We start from the raw sequence: 21,567 nt of genomic DNA, 5'->3' as shown, positions 1-21,567 counted from the left end.
CCCGCCTTATCTTGATCCCTCCACCAGGCATTGGCAGCTCAGTCCCTCACTTTTGAGTAGTCCTCCATTTATGGATTTTCTAGAAAAGCAATGGGACTTTTTGTCAACAAATAAAAACACTCGGTAGATCCTTCTTTATTATGGGACACAGCCAAGGCATAGATCAGGGGATCCAATATATCCTATACAACAGCTCAAAAAGGGACTCAATTAAAAAGCAACTGGAATTAGAACATTCAATTCAAGAATTAGAAAATGAGTTTAAAGGGGTCTTCATCTAAATATGTTTTAAAGAAACTTGTAGCAGCAAGATCTGCACTGAATCAGCTTTTAACCAGCAAAGCAGATACTTCTATCCTTTTTGCAAGACAGAGGCTATATGTGTAATGAAAACAGACTGGGATCCATGTGCGGTCAAACATTTAATCACAGAAACCAAAACACTGGCAACGGGAAGCAGCAGTACAAAAACCAGATCCAGAAAACACAAGCAAGGTCCAAAGAACAGGTATGGGTAAAACAAGGTAGTCACAAATCAGAATGGCAGAGAGCAGGCTTGGTAGAATTGCAGGAAACAATACCTCACAATGAGGCAACAGAAACTGGGTCCTTATAGCCAGGACTTGATTGAGGAATGAGTCACAGGTGCGCATGATGAGTGGGTGTGGTTGAGCCGGGCTGAACTGGGTGTGGCTGAGCTGGCTGACCCCCCTCCATGGGCGGCTCCTGATGACCTGAACCTCCGACCAGGTGGACGGCCACGGGGGCGCGGCGCAGGACGGCCTGGGTGGGTCTGGTGGAACTAAGTGATGAGAGAGGGATCCAGGATGTCACGGGCCGAGACCCAGGACTGCTCCTCAGGACTATACCCCTCACAGTCGACTAGGTACTCTTGGTGTCTCTGGGAGTCCAGGAGAGCATGCACTGCATATGCCAGCTCGCCACCCACATCCAGGGGAGGAGGAGGAGCCACTGCAGTCATGGGGGGTTGGTGCATGGGACTCTAGCGCACTGGCTTCAGCAGGGACACATGGAAAGTGGGAGAGATCCTGTACCTGGAAGGCAGCTACAGGCAATATGAGACAGGGTAATACGTTTCACAATCTGGAAGGGACAGATGAACCTGGGACTGGGCTTATGACAGGGGAGGCGGAGCTTGATGTCCCGGGTGGATAACCATACCCTCTGCCTGGGGTAAAAGACCCAATTAGGCCGGCGCCTGCGATCGGCAAACTTCTGGGCCTGCATAGCTCTCCGTAGATGAACATGTGCCCTCTCCCATACCTGACTGCTCCTCTGGAACCAGTCATCCATGGCTGGGACGTCACTGGGGTTCACGTACCATGGACCCACGGGGGGTTGATATCCTAGGACACACTGGAAAGGGGTTAAGTTGAGGGAAGAATGCACGACAGAATTCACAGCCCAGCTCATGAAGCAGCTCCAGTCTGGTTGGTGTGGCAGTATTGCCTCAGGTAACGGCTGATCTCTTGGTTCAGTCTTTTGGTTTGTCCATTGGATTGTGGATGGTAATCAGATGTCAGCCTGATGTTGACATCCAGGCGCTTACAGAAGGCTTTCCAGACTTGTGAGGTGAATTGAGGTCCATGGTCGGAGACAATGTCTTCTGGAATACCATAGAACCTGAATACTTGGTTAAACAGACACTCTGCTAGTTCTAACACTGTGGGTAAGCCAGGTAAGGGAATCAGGTGACACATCTTTGAGAACCAGCTCACAGTGACTAAAATGGTGTTGTAACCACTGGACTGGGGTAGGTCGGTGATAAAATCCAAACTGATGTGAGACCAGGGTCTGTGTGGTATTGGTAAGGGTTCTAGCGTACCTGCAGGCAGTTTCTGGGGGGTATTGGACTGGGCGCAGACAGGACAGGAAAGGACATAATCCCTGATATCATCTGCAAGAGAGGTGCAGAGAGATTAGTCTAGTGGTATGAGTAGCACCGGGGTGTCCGGAGCTCAGTGACGTGTGAACCCATTGCATGAGTTGAGGTCGGATGTGGGTTGATGCGTATGTGTGGTGTGGCGGTGTCTCGGGTGGAGCTGGGTCTGACTGGACGGCCTCTTGGATGGTGGTGTCAATTTCCCATCGCACTGGAGCAATGACACAGGAAGGGTTGACAATGGGTTCTGGAACAGTCACCATGTCGAGTAGGTTGAATTGCCGTGAGAGGGCGTCGGCTTTAACATTCTTAGATCCTGGGCGATAAGTGACAGAAAAGTTGAATCTGGTAAAGAATAATGCCCACCTGGCCTGTCTGGGGTTGAGCCTCTTAGCCTCTCAGATGTATTCCAGATTTCAATGATCTGTTAGGACCACAAAAGGATGCGTAGCTCCTTCCAGCCAGTGTTGCAATTCCGCCAGAGCCAGCTTAATGGCGAGAAGCTCACGGTTCCCTACGTCATAGTTTCTCTCTGCAGGTGTTACGGGTATGCCACATGACGTCAGGAAAAGGGTGCACGGAAGTAGGGGTTAGGGGTCACGTAACGTCAGGGTCACGGGTGCACGAACTTGTGCACTTCAGGTAATTTAAACGTCTATGGTGGCAAGCACAGTCGTCGGGGAATTTGAGTGAGTACCAGCGTACTATATTGTGCAAATTTAGTTGTTGTCTCACTTCGTGTTTAAGAGCAGCTTTAGGTATAAAGTTCGTGAGACGGTGGCGCATTTTTTGTTGAGTTTATTTTCTAGTTTTGTTTTGTTGTTTTGGGTAGGACGGTGGAGCCGGTCCGACGGTCTGTTCTCTGATCCGTATAAATACTGTTCAGCCAGTTCAACTGCAAAGCACTCGCCGCTGCGTCTTCTGCCCGGCTGGATCAAACACGGAAGAGTGAGTAGCCGGGTTGTTGTATTATTATGTGCGGAGTATTTGTCCTGCCAACTGCCCTGTGACTGCCTGTAGTCACCTTTGGCAGGAGTCTGGCTGTAACAGCAGGAAACAATTTGTGAGAGAAAAATGCACATGGAAAGAGTTTAGGGGGGTCACCGTGTCGCTGGGAGAGGATGGCTCCTGCTGCTGCCTCTGAGGCGTCGACTTCAACAAAGAGCCGGAAGAGCCGGGTCTGGTTGCTTGAGAATGGGAGCCAAACTGAACTCCTTCAGGTGCTGAAAGGCTTCCAGGGTGGTCTAGTTCCACTGCAGGACTTTTGGGGTCTTGCGCACCAGCGCTGTGAGAGGAGTGGCCACTGTACTGAAGATTCTAATTAAGTGCCTGTAGAAGTTGGCAAAGCCAAGGAAATGCTGCAGTTCTTTCACGGTCTTTGGAATCGGCTAATTGCGAGCGGCGGTTACCTTAGCTTCGTCCATACACACCCCCTCAGAGTTGATGATGTAACCCAGGAAGGAGATTGTGGACTGGTGGAACTTGCATTTCTCGGTCTTCATGTATAGGTGACTTGGCGCACATGCTGGATATGATGGGACAGACTGGAGGAGTAAATCAAAAGGTCATCAATATACACAATTAAGAAGCGGTCAAGCATGTCACGGAAGATTTTGTTCATAAAGGGCTGGAACACTGAAGGAGAATTAGCGAGACCATATGGCATTACAAGGTACTCTTAGTGCTCCCTGGCAGTGATGGCCGACGGGTTTATTGATAACGTCAGGCAAGATGCAAATCAAAAGCAGGCAGGATTGAAAACCGGAAGGGAGTCCATGGACAAAAACAGGGTCGGGAACAGGAGCAGGCAGGGTCAGGAACCGGGCAGGCAGGCGATCAGGCAACGGGACAAGACGGCAGGCAGAAAAGGAAGACGAAGGCAGCAGAGCAGGCAGAGTCAAACACGGTAATAACGAAATTGAGAAAAACGGCGGGGACGAAACAGGTACAAAAACGCTGAGACGAACTGGCAAACAAGACAGGAACAAGCAGGGTAGAAATGGGGCTGGGCTGATGAGGAGATGGGATGCAGGTGGGCAGGCAGGCAGGTGAAGGTGATGGGGCAATCAGGCGGGTGGAGACCAGGCGGGGAGTGGGGCGGGGCTGGAACACAAGGAAAACAAAAGGCACATGGACAGGGAAAAACAAAACACCTCAGCTAAGGGGGCGGAGCTCTCACAGTACTCGCTGACCCTGGCGATAACGAGGGGCTTTGGAGCGGCGGCGGTCGGCGAAGTGCTTAGCCTGAGCTGAGGCTCGCAGCAGGGTGAGCCGTGCGCACCTCCAGGTGCGGTGACATTGTTGGATGAATGCAGCTGCCGAGGGGACGCCGACCTCCTCCTCCTGGTCAGGAAAAAGGAGGGGTTGATAGCCCAGGCAACACTGGAAAGGGGACAGCCCTGGTGAAGAAGATGGCAGGGAGTTGACGGTGTACTCCACCCAGGGCAGGTGCTGGCTCCACGCTGACGGCTCCTGGGAAGTCAGACATTGCAGCACCGTCTCCAGTTGCTGGTTCCCCCACTCGGTCCGGCTGTTGGACTGGGGGTGGAACCCGGACGACAAGCTGACTGTAGCGCCCAGCAATCTGCAAAACGCCCCCCAGAAGTGGGAGGTGAACTGGGGGCCCCGGTCAGACACCCACGTCGGAGGGCCGTGCAGCCGGAAAATGTGATGTATCAGCAGCTATGCTGTTTCTTTGGTGGAGGGAAGTTCAGGCAATGGAATGAAGTGGACAGACTTGGAAAAACGGTCAACGACGGTGAGAATGGTGGTGTTACCGTCTGACAGGGGCAAGCCAGTGACGAAGTCCAACGTGATGTGGGACCAGGGTCGTCGGGGAACCGGCAGGGGTTGCAGCAGACCGGTGGGCGGCTGGTTGGATGCCTTATTCCGGGCGCAGACTGAGCAGGCAAAACTGAGGAACAAAGAGGCGGTTAAGGGGACAGGAGCTAGGGACCTGGCTCAGTCCGGAGGGTGGCCTGGATGTTGGTCTTGATGTCCCACTGAGCTGCCGCAACCACGCACCGGGTAGGCAGGATGGTGCTGGGTTTCGGGGTCTCATCTGCTGGCACGAACTTGTGAGAGAGAGCGTCAGGTTTCCTGTTCTTGGTTCCCGGTCGGTAGGACAGGGCGAAGTCGAACCGGGAAAAGAACAGGGACTAGCGGGCCTGTCGGGGGTTCAGACGCTTAGCCGACCTGATGTATTCCAAGTTTTTATGGTCGGTCCACACCAGGAACAGCGTCTTTGCCCCCCCCCCCCAGCCAATGCCTCCACTCCTCCAGTGCAAGCTTCACCGCTAGCAGCTCCTGGTCGCCGATGTCGTAATTGCGCTCGGTGGGCGTGAGGCGGTGAGAGAAGAACGCACAGGGATGGAGTTTGTTATCGGCAGCCGACCGTTGCGACAGGACGGCCCCCAGTCCTATGTCCGAAGCGTCCACTTCCACGAAGAACTGACGGGCAGGATCAGGCTGTGTCAGAATGGGCGCAGAAGTGAAGCGGCCTTTCAGGTTGCAAAATGCCACCTCGGCTGCCGGGGACCAGGAGAATGCCCTGTTGGTAGATGTCAGAGCCGTGAGGGGAGCTGCTACTGTGCTGTTGGTAAAAATTGGCAAAACCGAGGAAGCGCTGCAGCTCCCGACAGGAGGTGGGGCCAGGCCACTCCTCCACCACACGGACCTTCCGCCAGTCCATTTGTATGCTTCCTGCTGTGATAACGAAACCCAGGAAGGAGATGGTGTCTCTTCTCAGCCATACATAGAGGACATAGAGGTGATTCTCCAGCAGGCGCTGGAGAACGCGACAGACATGCTGGACGTGTTCGGGCAGGGAGCGAGAAAAAATGAGTATGTCGTCCAGGTAGACGAAAACAAACTGGTTCAGCATATCCCGTAGGACATCGTTCACCAGCGACTGAAACACGGCAGGGGCATTAGTTAACTTGAATGGCACAACCAGATATTCGTAGTGACTGGTGGAGAGGCTGTCTTCCACTCATCTCCCTCCCGGATACGGACCAGGTGGTAGGTGTTGCGGAGGTCAAGTTTGGTGAAGATGGTGGCCCCCTGCAGTGACTCAAAAGCAGAGGACAGGAGCGGGAGGGGGTAGCGGTTCTTCATAGTAATGGCATTGAGACCCCGGTAATCAATACAAGGACAAAGAGAATCGTTCTTCTTCCCAACGAAGAAGAAGCCAACCCTGGCAGGCGAGGAGGACAGGCGAATTATCCCAGCTGCTAGGGACTCCCGGATGTAGCGATTCATGGCTTCAGTCTCCGGCGGGGATAGGTAGTACAGACGCCCCCTAGGTGGTGAGGAGCCAGGCAGGAGGTTGAGCAGGAAGCGAGGCGGCTCGGGACTTACTGAACACGGGCTTCAGGTCCAGGTACTCCGGCGGCACTGCCAAAAAGGTCCGGAAACTCCTCTGGTGCGTGAGTGACAGGTGACACAGGAGCTAGGGCCTCATGCAGGCAGTGGGAGTGGCAGAACGGACTCCAGCCCAGGATCTTGTTGCCCTGCCAGTCGATGTGGGGGTTATGCCGTGCCAGCCAGGGATGACCCAGGACTAAGGAAGCTTGTGGGGTGTCAATGACATGCAACACTATCTCCTTGCGATGGTTGCCAGAGATGAGGAAGCTCATGGGGGGAGCGGCGTGGGTTATACGGACCAGCGGGGCCCCGGTGATGGCATGGGCCTCCAGAGGCGAGTGCAGCGGGACATGGGGAAGATGCAGACAGGCCGCCAGGTCAGCATTGATGAAGCTCCCATCGGCCCCCAAGTCAATCAGGACGGACACCGCATGAGGCTGATCCCCGACGAGCAAGGTGGCAGAAAACAGAGGATGGACTTCAGGGGACTGGCGTAAGGGGTGACGCTCACCTGTAATCCCCTTGCTACGGGTGAGCGCTGGCTTTTGCTGGGCAGGTTGCCACAAAATTCCCAGGCTGACTACAGTACAGGCACGCCCCGGCGCTGACCCTCCTCTGACGCTCAGCCGGGGACAGGCGAGTCAGGCGAGTGCGGTCGACTTGCATCAGCTCCGGGGAAACAGGCGGCGGTGTAGCAGGGCTATGCATTGCTGGCGTGGGTAGGGGCTCACGGGAGGGGCTCCGCGGTCCACTGGCTCCTCTCTCCTGGCGCCGCTGTGACAGGCGCTGGTCAACACGGATGGCCAGATCCACCAGGGTGTCAAAGATGGCTGGCAACTCCCGAGTGGCCAGCTCGTCCTTGATGGTCTCTGAAAGGCTGTGGAGAAAGGTGTCGTACTGCGTCTCCGTGTTCCATCCGCTGGAGGCAGCGAGGGTGCGGAAGTCAATCACGTAATCAGACACCGACCGGCGCCCCTGGCGGATCAGGAGCATCTCCCTCACGGCTTCACGACCATGTTTGGAGCGGTCGAAGACCTTCCTCATCTCCTCGGCGAAGGAGTGGCAGAAAGGGACGTCAGCATCCCAGACCGCAGTGCCCCACTCCCTGGCAAATCCCATCAACAGGTTAATCACGTAGGCGATCTTCGCCCGGTCCATGGGAAACATGGAGGGTTGGAGTTCGAAAACCAGGGAGCACTGGGAACAAGACAGGAACAAGCAGGGTAGAAATGGGGCTGGGCTGATGAGGAGATGGGATGCAGGTGGGCAGGCAGGCAGGTGAAGGTGATGGGGCAATCAGGTGGGCAGAGAACAGGTGGGGAGTGGGGCGGGGCTGGAACACAAGGAAAACAAAAGGCACATGGACAGGGAAAAACAAAACACCTAAGGGGGCGGAGCCCTGACAGGAAGTTTTAAACAGACTAATAACTAAAGAGATCTTGGATGCTATTTGCACACTTCACACTGGGAAGGCACCAGGAACTGATGGTTACGGCATAAGCGTAAATTACGGGGGGGGGGGGGCGGGGATGGGGGTGGTGTAACCCCCCAAATAATCAAAACTGGCCAATACAACCCCCCAAAATAATCATATTCATGGAGACCTCAACCCCCCAAGGGTTACGGTCCAGAGTTTCACAAATAAAATTAGACAGGTTATAGTGGATCCTCTTACTGATATATATTTAGACTCTTTCAAGAAAGGTTGTCTTCCTCCTGCTCTAAACCTAGCAAATATCTCCTTAATCTTGAAAAAAATAAACCACCAGATGAGTGCAGTTCCTACAGACCTATAAGCCTTATAAATGTAGATAGCAAGTCCAAAGTACTGGCTAGGAGACTGGAGGATTACTTACCCTTACTCAAAAACACTGACCAGACAGGCTTTATTAAGAATAGGTTTTCATATTCCAATGTGAGGAGGCTTCTCAATGTAATACAGTGCTCCTCACAGATGAACCATCAAACACTAACTATATCGTTAGACACAGAAAAAGCGTTCAATAGGGTGGAATGGGGATTCATGTGGGATGTGCTGGACAGGTTTGGGCTGGGGTGGGAAAATCATTTATCATTCACCTGAGGCTTGTGTCCTGACCAATGGCATACATTCTTCTCCTTTTCCACTTCCACAGTGTAGCATAGTGGTTAAGGAGCAGGATTTATGACCGAAAGGTTACCGTTCAATTCCCCACTGGGGCACTGCTGCTGTACCCTTGGCCAAGGTACCTAACCCTGAATTGCCTCAGTAAAATATCCAGCTGTATAAATGGATAACATTGTAAGTCGCTCTGGATAAGAGCATCTGCTAAATGCCAATAATGTAATGTAATAATGTAAAGACAGGGTTGCCCCCTTTCTCCCCTCATTTTTGTTCTTACACTAGAGCCACTGGCAGAACACATTAGGAATCATAAGGATATATATGGTGTACACTTTAGGTAGAACTACACATAATATTGCATTATATGCAGACGTCATTTTACTTTTTCTCACAAACCCTGAGATCTCGATCCCAGCTACCCTGTCTATTATAAATTCATTTGGTCTAATATCAGGCTACAAAGTAAATTATACTAAATATGAAGCTGGGTGCAGTGTTACAAGTTCGTTTGTTAATTTTCCTTTCAGATGGGCCACCTCAGGCTCTGTTTACCTTGGAATAAAAGTGTCACCCAATGTTGAGGACCTGTGGAAACTTAATTTCGCACCCACAATTGGAACTGTTAAAAATGACCTGGAGAGATGGCGTGACCTTCCCCTTTCTTGGATAAGTAGAATTAGTCTGATAAAGATGAACATACTCCCCAGATTACTTTATCCCTTACAGATGTTACCTTTATGGATATCAAAGAAAGTATTTTCAGACCTGGAAAAGGCATTTTCTCGATTTATTTGGCATAATAAAAGCCCAGGATTAGGATGAAGACTACAACTGCCATCAGAACAGGGAGGTTTAGCTCTACCTAATTTGAGATTTTATAATTGGGCCTGCCATACCCGTATAGTTTGGGAATGGCTACAGTCTCATTTAAAATCAGAAATGGGTATACTGTAGATGAATGATTCTCTCCATCCTTCTCCTTGTTAAGTAAACTCACAAACTATTCTGGAAAAAGATACCCCCTGAAATTAAGGATAATCCTATCACTTACAATACTATCAAAGTCTGGCAAGATATGACTAAATATCTAGGAAAAAACATTCCATCATATGCATTAATACCACTGACTAAGAATGAAGAGTTTGCCCCAGGAGTTAGAAATACAGTAGTGTTTTTCACATATGGCATGCAAAAGGGATCAGGCTTGTTGGGGACTTATATCAGGACAATACACTGATGTCCTTTCAGCAACTTCAACAAAAATTTGACATTTCATCAGAACAATTTTTTGGGTACCTTCAAGCCCGTCATTTTATTCAATCAAAGGTGAAAAAACTCCCCACAGACATTCCCTTTTTTAGTGACATTTAGATTTATTTATTTTTAAGATTTATTTTTATTGAAGCGAAGAGATACAAATATTTTCTTTCACATTCCTACTCACTGCTCTATTCCGTAGATCCCTCAGATATACACAAGGTCATACAGAAATGGGAGCGTGATCTTGGTGATGAAAACTGTGGTAACTCTACCATGAAAAAGATCAACTTTTATCTATGACGTCAAAAAAACAATCTTTGCATACAGAGGCTAACACTGCACCATGCTGTATAGCAGAGTAGCTCACACACATGCATGCCACCGGAAACATCCTGGAAATATAACCCCACGACCAGGGAATGGAAACAGCCTCTCCTTACAACCAGCTTCCTCTAACGGGAGTATGCCTATTTTACCCTTACCCCAATTAGTAATTCCCTGAGTAGATTTGACTTTAAACTATGTGACAAACTCCTACTCCTGGCTAGGATATGTATTTTAAAGCAGTGGATAAGTGATAAGCCTCCTTCAGTCACACAGTGATATCACGAAATTTATAAAGTTTTTCCTTTAGAAAGACTAACTGCGAGAGCAAGGGGAGATGATGGTCTGTTTGAGAGAACATGGTCACCTTTTTTAATGTATCTACCCCCATCCCTTCGGTACATTGTGGGAAAGGGGAAATATGCTTTAGATTGGAATAATCCTTCTGGTCCCTAGACAAACTATTGGCACATAGAATGTAAACCTATTGTTACCCCCTTCTTTAGGAATTTCTTTTTTTATTATCTATTTATTTCGTTTATTTAGTTTAGTTATTTAGCTTATTTAGTTATTCAGTGCTCTGGTTCCCGATCCTCATTCTGTCCACGGACTGCCTTCCCGTTTTCGACCCTGCCCGTTTCTGATTTGCGATCTGCCTGACGATTTCATTAAAGACGCTTGGAACCCAAAGCCCCCGTGGTCCGTGCCTGAGTCCTTGCCTGAGCCTTGACACTTAAAAAAAAAAAGGTGAGGAGACAGTCATGCGCTATATGAGGTAATCTTAGCATAGATGGTGGTGTTTTATTTTATTCATTTTATTTATTCTTATTTCTCTTTTTTGTGTATCCCTTTTCCTTATATTTGCACGTTGCTGTCATTATTTTATTTTTATTTATTATTTATTTTCTGAGATTGTAAAGGGCACTGTGTTTAATTTCAAATGTAATGGTAAAAATCAATAAAATTTACATTAAGAAAAGAGTACTTTAATAGGATGTCCAAAGTCATTCAGCAAAAAAAGCATTTTTAACTTACATGTAGTGATTTCAAAGAATAAACATAAAATGTGATCTGGACAGCATTAAAGGCACCCTTCCCTAATATTTGGTTGCACAACCCTTGGCAGCAATGACAGCCTCCAAACATTTCTTGTAGCAATTTCTTGTAGTCTGCTGGTTAGTTTCTCCCACTCCTCAGTTGCAATTTGTTCAAGCTCTTGAATGTCTTCAGGATTCCTTTTCCCAATAGCAGATTTCAGCTCTTGCCAAAGATTTTCAATCAGATTAAGATCAGGACTCATTTCTGGCCAGTTTAAAAGAGTCAATTTTTCCCTTTTCAGCCATTCTTTTGTGCTTTTGGATATGTGCTTTGGGTCATTGTCCTGCTGGAGGTCACATGATCTTCGACCCATACCTAGTTTTCTGACACTGGGTAGCACATTTCACTCTAAAATGTCTTTTGAATTTGTTAAATGTCTCCTTTGATTTCATGGTTCGTTTAACACGTTCAAGGCCTCCTGTACCAGAGGCTGCAAAACAGCCCCACGACATTACGGATCCTCCACCATATTTAACTGTAGGTAGGGTGTTCTTTTCCTTGTAAGCTTCATTTTGTTGCCTATAAACAAATTTCTGGTCTGCATTGCCAAAGAGCTCTACTTTGGTCTGTCCATAGAACATTTTCCCAGAAGGATTGTGGTTTTTCTAGGTATGTCTTGGCAAAGATCAGTCTTGCCTTATGTTTTTCTTTCAGCAGTGCAGTCCTCCTTGGCCTTTGCCCATAAAGCTCCACTCAGTTTAGTGTGTGGTGTATGGTATGGGTTAAAACCATCACTCCAGATTGCTGCAGGACAGCCATAATGTGAATGTTTTATGTGCTGTTTCCTCCACAGTCTGCACCAACTTCCAAAGACTTGTCTGATCAATTTTCCTCTTTCCACCTCATCCTGGGAGGTCCTTGACAGTTCTATGAGCAGCAAAAGTCTTAATAACATTGTGGACTGTTGAAACAGAGATGACAAGGTCTTTGGAGATAGCCTTGTACCCTTTAGAATTCTTGTGTCTGGCGATAATAGCATTTCTGATGTTCTGACAGCTCTCTTATCTTCACCATTGTGAATAAGGAATGGGGAATGAAGGTGGGCTTGCCAGGCATTAACCCCATTGTGCAGATCCAAGTTCAAGTTCATTTTAAAACAATTTGTACCACTACACTATAACACTAGTTATCTGAAAACTTTACATTTTGTGGTCACTAAGAGTTCGAGAATATTACATTCCAGTTACAATGGAAATGAATACATATTTGTTATGATGTCGTGAGCAAGCAAATAAACAAAAGGGAAACTGTTCAACAGTGTTGTGTAGTTGCTTTGATGGTAAATGAATTTTCTATGACAAAATCCGAAATCATTCTGCATCGTAAACATGTGTAAAGGGCTAACCATTCGGAGGTGGAGTGCTCCACTTGTAAACACTAGAGAAAGACATGGCATAGTATGAGATTTCTGGTGAACGGTTGCATGTGGACAGCTGAAACTTGGTATGCACAGTTGTACTAGTTCTAAGAAATTTGAGTTGCTGTTTTGTATTGTGTGTTAAGAATATTCAACGCTTAAAATAAGAAGATTTTGTATATGCAGAACGAGCCCGTCGACGTGCTCCCTAGGGGGCACTTCTGCACGAACAGGTTTTAAAGCTGTCATTCATTGGTTAATTCAAGTCATGTGAGCACTGACAATTTACCACAGGTGAGTCTAATTTCACTGCAATTACAGTTCTACTTCTTTTCAATCTGATTTGAATTCTTCATAAGGGTGCCAATAATTGTGTCCATGGCATATTTCTGTTTTTAAACTTTTTTCAACCATTTCTTTTTATTATTTTATCCTGTGCTGTTCTGTATCAAACTTGTGAGTGTATATCAACCACAGCTGTTTCACTGCACACTTTTTTTTGGAGATATGTACTTAAAATACAGGGGTGCTGATAATGTTGACCAGAATATATATGTATATGTATAGGGATACCTTTGTCCTCTTACCCGTGTTCCAACTCCCTTCTTTCCATTCTTTCTTATGTTTCTCTTTTTTGAAAAGCAGTCCTAAAATGATTTTATATATCTTGTGGATTGATTAAAACTATTATTGTTATTACCTAATCTTAGATTACGAATTTTATCTAATAACAATCTTTGTATTGGATGTGTCCTATCTGTTTTTAGCTGCTGCAATAACACCACTTCCTAAAAAGGAGCCTTTCCCATGCAAAGATTTTAGAACGTGCTGTCTCTTCCCAGCTCTAAAAGCTCAGAGACACTAATGAAATGCTGATTAATGCTGACTCCTGAGCGCTTAATGTTCTAGTATAACTCAATCTAAGCTCTGCTTTTTGCATCTTCCATGCCATACCACATGGACAAGCTCTTGCATCACTGTCCATACCCGTTTTACAACAGAAGAGCCTTCACTGCAGATTGGAAACCCACCTCTTCAGAATGCAGACTGGCATCCCGAGCCCAGATTCAGCTCTCTCCTAACACTGTTATCCTTAGCAGTAACATCTGTACTGTCACAGGGTGCTGTGATATAGTCCTTTTACTTGGCACACGTTGTATTATACCCTTCTCTATGTGGCCTATGTGTGTCAGTATGTTGACTGTAGCATTGTTACACAATGACAGCATTTGTATTGTTATTTTTGGACGCACATTGATGTTCTTTTGGCCTTCTTATTGGCAGGAATCTGACTCACTTGGAGAAAACCAATGAGAGCTTACTTTATTTACAGAACATCTATGATTAAATCATTAAATGGAAAAAGTAAATAAACTTATGTCTCTCTCTCCAGTAAGCTATACATTTTCAGAGATCTAACACTGTTCTAGGCAGCCAGGGTGTCCCTCAGGTCTCAGTGTAGGGTCCACTGCTCTTTTGCTTTGACATGCTTCATCTTGGTCGGAAATCAGGGGTGTGAAGCTCTGCCCTTGCACTCCTGCTCCAGAAGGTCCAAAGTGGTGAGCTTGGCTGAAACCTCCACGGTGTGTTTCATGAACAATGAGTATGTGGTACTGAAGGCAAAACATCATTTAAATTCAGTTATAACCACTATAATGCGCCAGAATTAGGTAAATAACTATTTAGTTACAACAAAAATATAAATAGTTGTCTAAAATATCCACTGACTGCTGTTGAATCACAAAACTCTGCCTACAGGAATTATGACTATGGCTGTGTCTAACAAACCCATCACAGAACCATTGGTGAGTGGTTGTGTCAGAACTCAGGCAGGGACTTAGGCACAGACAGGGAAGACTGGTACATGAAAGGCTTATTAAATCCAAAGCGTAATCCAAAAACATGGTCAAAACAGGTAAAGTCCAAAACCAGAAAAGCTCAGCTATCAAAACCAAAAGCAGATCCAAGACACAAAGTCGAGGTAAACAGGCAAGGCAACAGTACCGGCAGGTAGAAATGAAACAAACAATGAGTACCGTAATGGAAGACTGAGACGAACTGACAAGACAAGAAACAAGCAAGGAAGATATAGGGCTAGGCTGATGAGGAGATGGGCTGCAGGTGCGCAGGCAGGCAGGTGGAGACGATCAGATAATCAGGTGGGCGGACAGCAAGGCAGGGCTGGAACATGGAAACAGTAAACAAGAGCACATGGATGGGCAAAACAAAAACAAACCGGCTTAAGATGCCGCAGTCCTGACAGGTTGATGCAAACCACAAGTGATGGTTGATGACTTTTTAGTGATGACAGTAGGTATGCATAAGAAGCAGTCCTGAAACAGCTTCTTGTCTTTAAGGAGCAGGTTGCTGTCATACATAGGTAAGTTTGTTTTGCATGTTTATTGTATGCAAAGCAGCACAGCATTAGTTTCTACTGACATACCCATACACAGAGCCAATTTTATCCAGTTCAAGTTAACTCTGAACTCCGCGTGGTGTTTGTGATTGTGTTTTACCTCACTAAACACTAATATCCTTGCAGTATGAAATGAAAGCATGCTTCTGAATGAGTATGGCTCAATGCTGATGTTTGGTTCCAGTAAGCTCAAGCTAAATCCTGCAGTGTCTCTCCTCGCAGTATGTGAAGTGTCTAGGCTGCGCTGAAGAGCGCTGTAGAAATAAAATGGTTGTTGTACTTCCCGTGTATGAAAATGAATGCAGGCTTCAGACTTCATTTCGCTGTTTAACAAATAGGTTCTTTAATACAGTAGAGGAACTAATGGATCTTCTCCCCAAGTACAGAGATAAAAGAACCCTGATGGTATGGTAACACTGATCTTTAAAGGAATTCTTTCCCACCCCCTCCAACATTCTGGGTACCCATCCTGGCTGGTGACCAGTGGGGGCTGGACATTCCCGCAGCCCCCCAGGAAGGAATCATTTGCATTCTGTAAGGTGGGCTGAAGCAACACCTTCTCTTGACTTCCTAGGGTTAGACTGGCCTGGCAAATGGTCAAGCAAACAATTGTCCCCACAGGGTTAACATTCAATGTTGATGTTAACCACCACCCTGAATATCCATCTGAGCTATTGTCCCGTGGAGATCAAGCAGCACCTTTCCTCAGCTTCCTGGGATGAAGCCAAATGCTCAACCACAAGATCTGTTACATATCCCAACAAGCGCCAGGGAGAGAGAGTACTGTGTGGAGCAGACGTGCGTCAGAGATTTCTTTAATAACCAGCTCTAGCAGATGGCTCAGAGATGCAGACTGATTTTATTGTTCACTTGATTTAATGACTAAAGAACAACGCTGTGTAATTCTTCTCCTGCTGAGCTACGTCATCTCCTCACCCGCTGGCCTCAATACAGCATGACGCACAAATGTTCTGGTCACTTCCATGGAGAAAGACAAGGCTTTGGGTCCCTTTTTAAACACATCTGATATACTGTGAATCCTTCATTTGCTTAGCTTCTATCACAACCCCCCCCTCTCTTACTAAAAACACTGGACAGATGGGAGCGGGGTCTATATTTCTCCTTCTGATGTGAGTGGGATCACTAGCACTTCCATTTGGATGAGAAAAGCCTGTTTCCTCTTCCACTGCAGGGACCTGCTCTTTATGGTTGCAAAAGTAACGTGTTAATGCCCTGTATAAAAACAAAACCATATTGTTTCAAAGGTGAAGGGCCCAGATTCAACTACACTTTGCTCAATTTTTTTTTTTACTTTTCTCATGAAACTACATGACCACATAATGCAATGGTGTGTAAATCTTTTTTTTCACAATAAAATATATGTATTGCTATTGCTTATTTGTTGCAACTGCTCTTGTTGTAGTTGATTTTGATGTAGCTGCTGTTGTTTTAATTGTTGTTGTTGTAGCTTCTGTTGTAGTTGTTTTTGTTGTTGCTGCTGTAATTAGAGCTTATTTTTGTTGCAGCTGTTGTTGTTATAGCTTATTTTGTTGTAGCTGGTTTTGTTTTTGTTGCTTTTGTTATGGCTGCTGTTTTTAGCTACATTTGTTGTATCTGCTGTTGTAGTTACTTTGTTACATGTAGATGTATTTCAGCTGATCATAGTCCAGCTGGGCTTAATTTGTTGCTGTGGGCCTGTATTCTTGAGTTGATCTTTATCTGTAGTCTGGATCTGCCAAACAGAGAACATGAGGAACACTCCTAACTTCCACCAGATGTCACTCAGCGGTGCAGCAACATAACCAGTCATGTTGGGAAACGTTACTTGGAATTTGATGTGGATTGCATTGTAAAGGCTTATTAATCATGATTACAGAAAAAAAATATGCAGTGTCATGAGTGATTGTACAGTTGGAATTCAAATTCAAAGGTCATATATTATTACCTGTTAACACTGTAAGACCTCAGACCGTTATCACTGAGGGAACTGAAAAAGCTACTGCCCATCAAACACGCATCTTTGTCTGTTACCCCTGTGCATCAACACACTGCAACTTCCTTTCCCATAAACCCACTAATCCCCACTGAGTCATTCTTCAGCATTCATTCTTTGTTTCAGTGCTGCTTTTACAATTTGAAATTAGAGCTGTTACTTTAATTCGAGCTGGCTTACTTCAGAACAATATCAGGAAATGATCAGCATGCTGCTGTTAGAATGCCATTGACTAAGCTCAGACAGACAGATCTTCATGTTTCCAGGCAGATGATGTGAGGAAATGTTTCAACAGTTAGTTTATAGATAGTTTCAAGTGTGTAAAAGGATGCTTTCGCAAATGTATGAGATTAGAACATGATTTTATCTGTGGGATTCTGTAGCAGCTTAACACCTCCTAACCCCATCCTAGTCTGCTGTGGCAAGGTGGCTTCTGGGGAGCTGGAGAATTCATTCATTTATTTTATCATGCAAAGGTTAGATAATGCATAATGCCTTGTGTTACACCAACATTATCTTTTCTATTATTACTTTTCAGGAGTATCTCGACTGTCTTTTCCTGGGGTCTGGGAATAATTTTCCATTTTTTCCAAGTTAGCCTGGGTTTTCTGCTTTTTTTATTTATTTTTTTTAATTCCCTCTGGAAAATTCACTATGTATAGTATGTTGTGACAATCTTGATGCACTATGCACTATAACAAATAAATCTTGTTTGATTGATTGATAAATCTTGAATGTGCTGGACTTAAGGGAGGGGCCAGATGACAATATTACATTAATGCAAGGCAGTTGTTTTGTTATGACAAATACACATTGGCTATGGTAACCTGTAATTGGTGTGTCATATTTTTGTGTCACATCTCTGCAAATGATAGCAGTACTGAATGTAGCACATTAGCTCCTCTCTCAGCTTATATACAGGCTATAGCAATTGGATACATCTTAAAATTTGCCTTTTTAACTATGGAAAAATATGTTAATGTAAGAAGTATTAGAAACCAATTCCTCACTAATAGATATCATTAGGTTTTATTATTAGTAAGGATACACATTTTGTATGATGATTATAAAATAATCAATAAAGCAATAAAAACAGCTATTACATTTACAAAAACATGTACACACCATTACTGTACAGCCCTGTAGACTAAACACAACACAATAGATATCATGACAGTATCGTACCTTCTCATTGGAAGATGAAAAAGAGTCTGATGGATGCTCTACTGCTGCCAGAGTGTGACAAATCCTCATTAGCCTGAAACGTCTTGCTGTTTAACTTAGTTTTACACTAATATTCACCAGGAAAAAAAGCTGGTGAATAAGTTATCAACAGGTGGCAGGAACAGTTTTGACAGTACTAACGAGTGTGGTCAGAGATTGCAGATCCTCATCACTTTAATTTAACACTGACCTCTAGTGGTAAGAACTCAGTACTGTGCTTCTCTGATATGGACAGGCAGACCAGTGCAAATACTATACCCTTGAGACCAGGGTATTCAATAACAAGCTCCAGTACAGTTGTGATGGTACAGATATTAATATACATGCAAATTCATATTCATATTATATTCATGTGTCTATACAAGTTTTACAACAGTAAAAACATAAACTAACCTTACCCCAGCATACTGACACCCCAGAAACAACTCAAGCATATTTTTCTTATCATTCTACCTTTATACGACAGCAGACAGTTTGTAGCCCATGGAAAACAAAAACTCCCTTTATTAAACCATCAAAGATGATGGCATATATACTCCATGCTTACTTATCATCTGCATATGCAAAGGAGATATGTATTGGTATTGCTGTGCATCACCCCATTATTCCAAAATGGCAAATGGCAAATAAACAATACACAGAATTGCTAAGTATATTTCACAAAGTATATTAATTTTCATATTTGGTGGGCAGTAAATATGTGTTTATCGTCAGTAAACACCTGTGTCAGGAATGACTTTTACATATGCTGTAATGCATATACACCGATGAGCCAAAACATTATGACCACACACAGGTGAACAAACAAGAGCACATGTCAAGGTCTGGGTAGATTAGATGGTAAGCGAACAATCAGTTCTCATAGTCAACGTGTTGGATGCAGGAGAAATGGGTGGGAGTAAAGGCCTGAGCGACTTTGACAAGGGCCAAATTGTTATGGTCTTGTGGGGTGCTCCCGGTCAGCAGTGGTTAGTACCTACCAACAGTGGTCCAAGGAGGGACAAACCACAAACCGGCGACAGGGTGTTGGGCGCCCAAGGCTCATCGATGCGCGAGCGCAATGAAGGCTATCTCGTCTGGTCCCAACCGACAGAAGGTCTATGTGGCACAAGTCACAGAAAATTTTAATGATGGTTATGGGAGGAATGTGTCACAACACACAGTGCATCGCACCCTGCTGCATATGGGGCTGAGTAGCTGCAGACCAGTCAGAGTGCCCATGATGACCCCTGGCCACCGTTGAAAGCGCCTACAATTGGCACGCGAGCGTAGGAGCTGGACCTTGAAGCCATGGAAGAAGGTCGGCCGGTCCGATAGTCCCGTTTTCTTTTAGATCACATGGATGGCCATGTATGTGTGCACTGTTTACCTGGGGAACTGATGGCACCAAGATGCACTGTGGGAAGACGAAAAGCTGGTGGAGGGAGTGTGATGCTCTGGGCAATGTTCTGCTGGGAATCCCTGGGTCTGGCCATTCATGTGGACATCAATTTGACACGTGCCACCTACCTAAACATTGTTGCAGATGAGGTACACCCCTTCATGGCAATGGTATTCCTTGATGGTAGTGGCCTCTTTCAGCAGGATAATGCACCCTGCCACACTGCACACATTGTTCGGGAATGGTTTGAAGAACATGATGAAGGGTTAATGTGTTGCCCTGGACTCCAAATTCTCCAGATCTCAATCCGAATGAGCATCTGTGGGATGTGCTGGACAGACAAGTCCAATCCACGGCGGCTCCACCTCGCAATTTACAGGACTTGAAGGATCTGCTGCTAATGTTTTGGTGCCAGATACCACAGGACACCTTCGGGGGTCTTGTAGAGTCCATGCCTTGGCAGGTTGGCATTGAGGACCAACAGCATATTAAGCAGGTGGTCATAATGTTTTGGCTCATTAGTGTATGCTGCAGGGTATTCACTGGAGCAAACAAGATACTTTATTGGTAAACTGATCATAGGCTGCCCTCAGAGAGACCACCATGCTGTACATGGTGTATAAGGAATATGCTTGAATGTATGTTTTTAAGGTGACGTGACTGGTTGCGTGAAATACAACATACACTACATAGCTTTGAAAAGTTGCCATTAGAGTGAGGTTGGCGCACTCAGTAAAGTTAAAGTTTATCTGACCTGCTTTACTGCAGCGTTTCTATGGGCTGCGGACCGATGCCGGTCCGCGACGAGGGAACCGCAGGGCTGCACAGCCCTGCCGCCGCGCCAGTCAAATTATGCTTGGTGCTTCTGTCACTCGCCAGGTCCCCGCCCCCTTGACTGAACTCCTTGCTTCGAAAATAGTAACATTTTATTCACGATTCTAAAATGTTAAGCGTTCCCGCCAGCGAGAACTTGCACCCTTTGTTCTCTTACTTTGTTCTGTCAATCGCACACTACTTGAGCTGTCGTTTAGTCATGGCATGTTCCAAGCAAGCAAGTTTAGATTCCTGTTTTAGGAAACAACCAGCATCTAACAATGCTAATTTAAGCTAAGAACCAGAGGCAAAACATCACCCTTTTAATTGTAATTACGACTCATAAATTTGGTTTCATTTCTAGCGATAGCTTACCCCCAAAGCTAGTCTGTGTCATTTGCCAAACCATGCTAAGCAACAAGGCTAAGACAAAACGTACACATCTCAAAGACAAATCAGAGTATTTCTTTAAAAGGAAAAGGGATGAATTGGCTAACCAAACTAAAGTACTTAAAAACAATTTGACGGAAAACGAGAAACTTGCAAAAGCGTCATACATAATTTCACACCACATTTCAAAATGCCAGGCTCCATTCACAATGGAGGAGAAACTTGTTATGCCCTTGCTAGTAAGTGCTTGCTCTGAGGTGTTGGGTCTGGCTGCTGCAGCAAAGGTGAGGGAAATCCCTCTGTCAAATAAGTCTGCCGTAGAATTGCGGACATGGCAGCTGACATTGAAATGTGAATCTTAGAGAGAGCAAAAACATCAAACTGGTTTGCTATTCAATTAGATGAGAGCACTGATATTTCCAATGCAGCATGTCTCTGGGGTGCATCAGATATGCTTACGAAGAGCTGCGTCTATGCACAGCTGCACAACTGAAAACACGCTCTGAGTGGCCTTGTCATCATGTCTTCCTCGTTTCAGTTAGTTGCGAGAAAGCAGGCACACCCATCGTATTAGAATGGCATCATTAATCACAAGTTTGTGTTGGGACTGTAAAATTAGTCAATATTTTGCAGGTCCATATTAAGCCAGCACGTTTTATGCCCATCATGGGTCCAGGTTTCTTGACTCAGTTTTCTTCATGTAGTCCCCCCTCTCTGATATATGTTGGGAACATTTATTTTAAAAAAAGTTTATAAGTTATTGGGGCATTGTTAATTTTGGCAGTGGTTTATGTTCAGCCAAAGCACTTCTGTTGTAGGTTTCTTGATAAAATTGTTGTTAAATATGTTCTATGGGCACATAGGCCTCTAATAATTATAATAATAGGCATAATAACATCTATATATCTATCTATCCTTGCTGCACAGGGGCGTGGGGGG

Source organism: Megalops cyprinoides, chromosome 15 (genome assembly GCF_013368585.1).
Source record: "Megalops cyprinoides isolate fMegCyp1 chromosome 15, fMegCyp1.pri, whole genome shotgun sequence".
In the NCBI taxonomy this organism is placed as follows: Eukaryota; Metazoa; Chordata; class Actinopteri; order Elopiformes; family Megalopidae; genus Megalops; species Megalops cyprinoides.
This window is presented reverse-complemented; position numbering follows the sequence as displayed.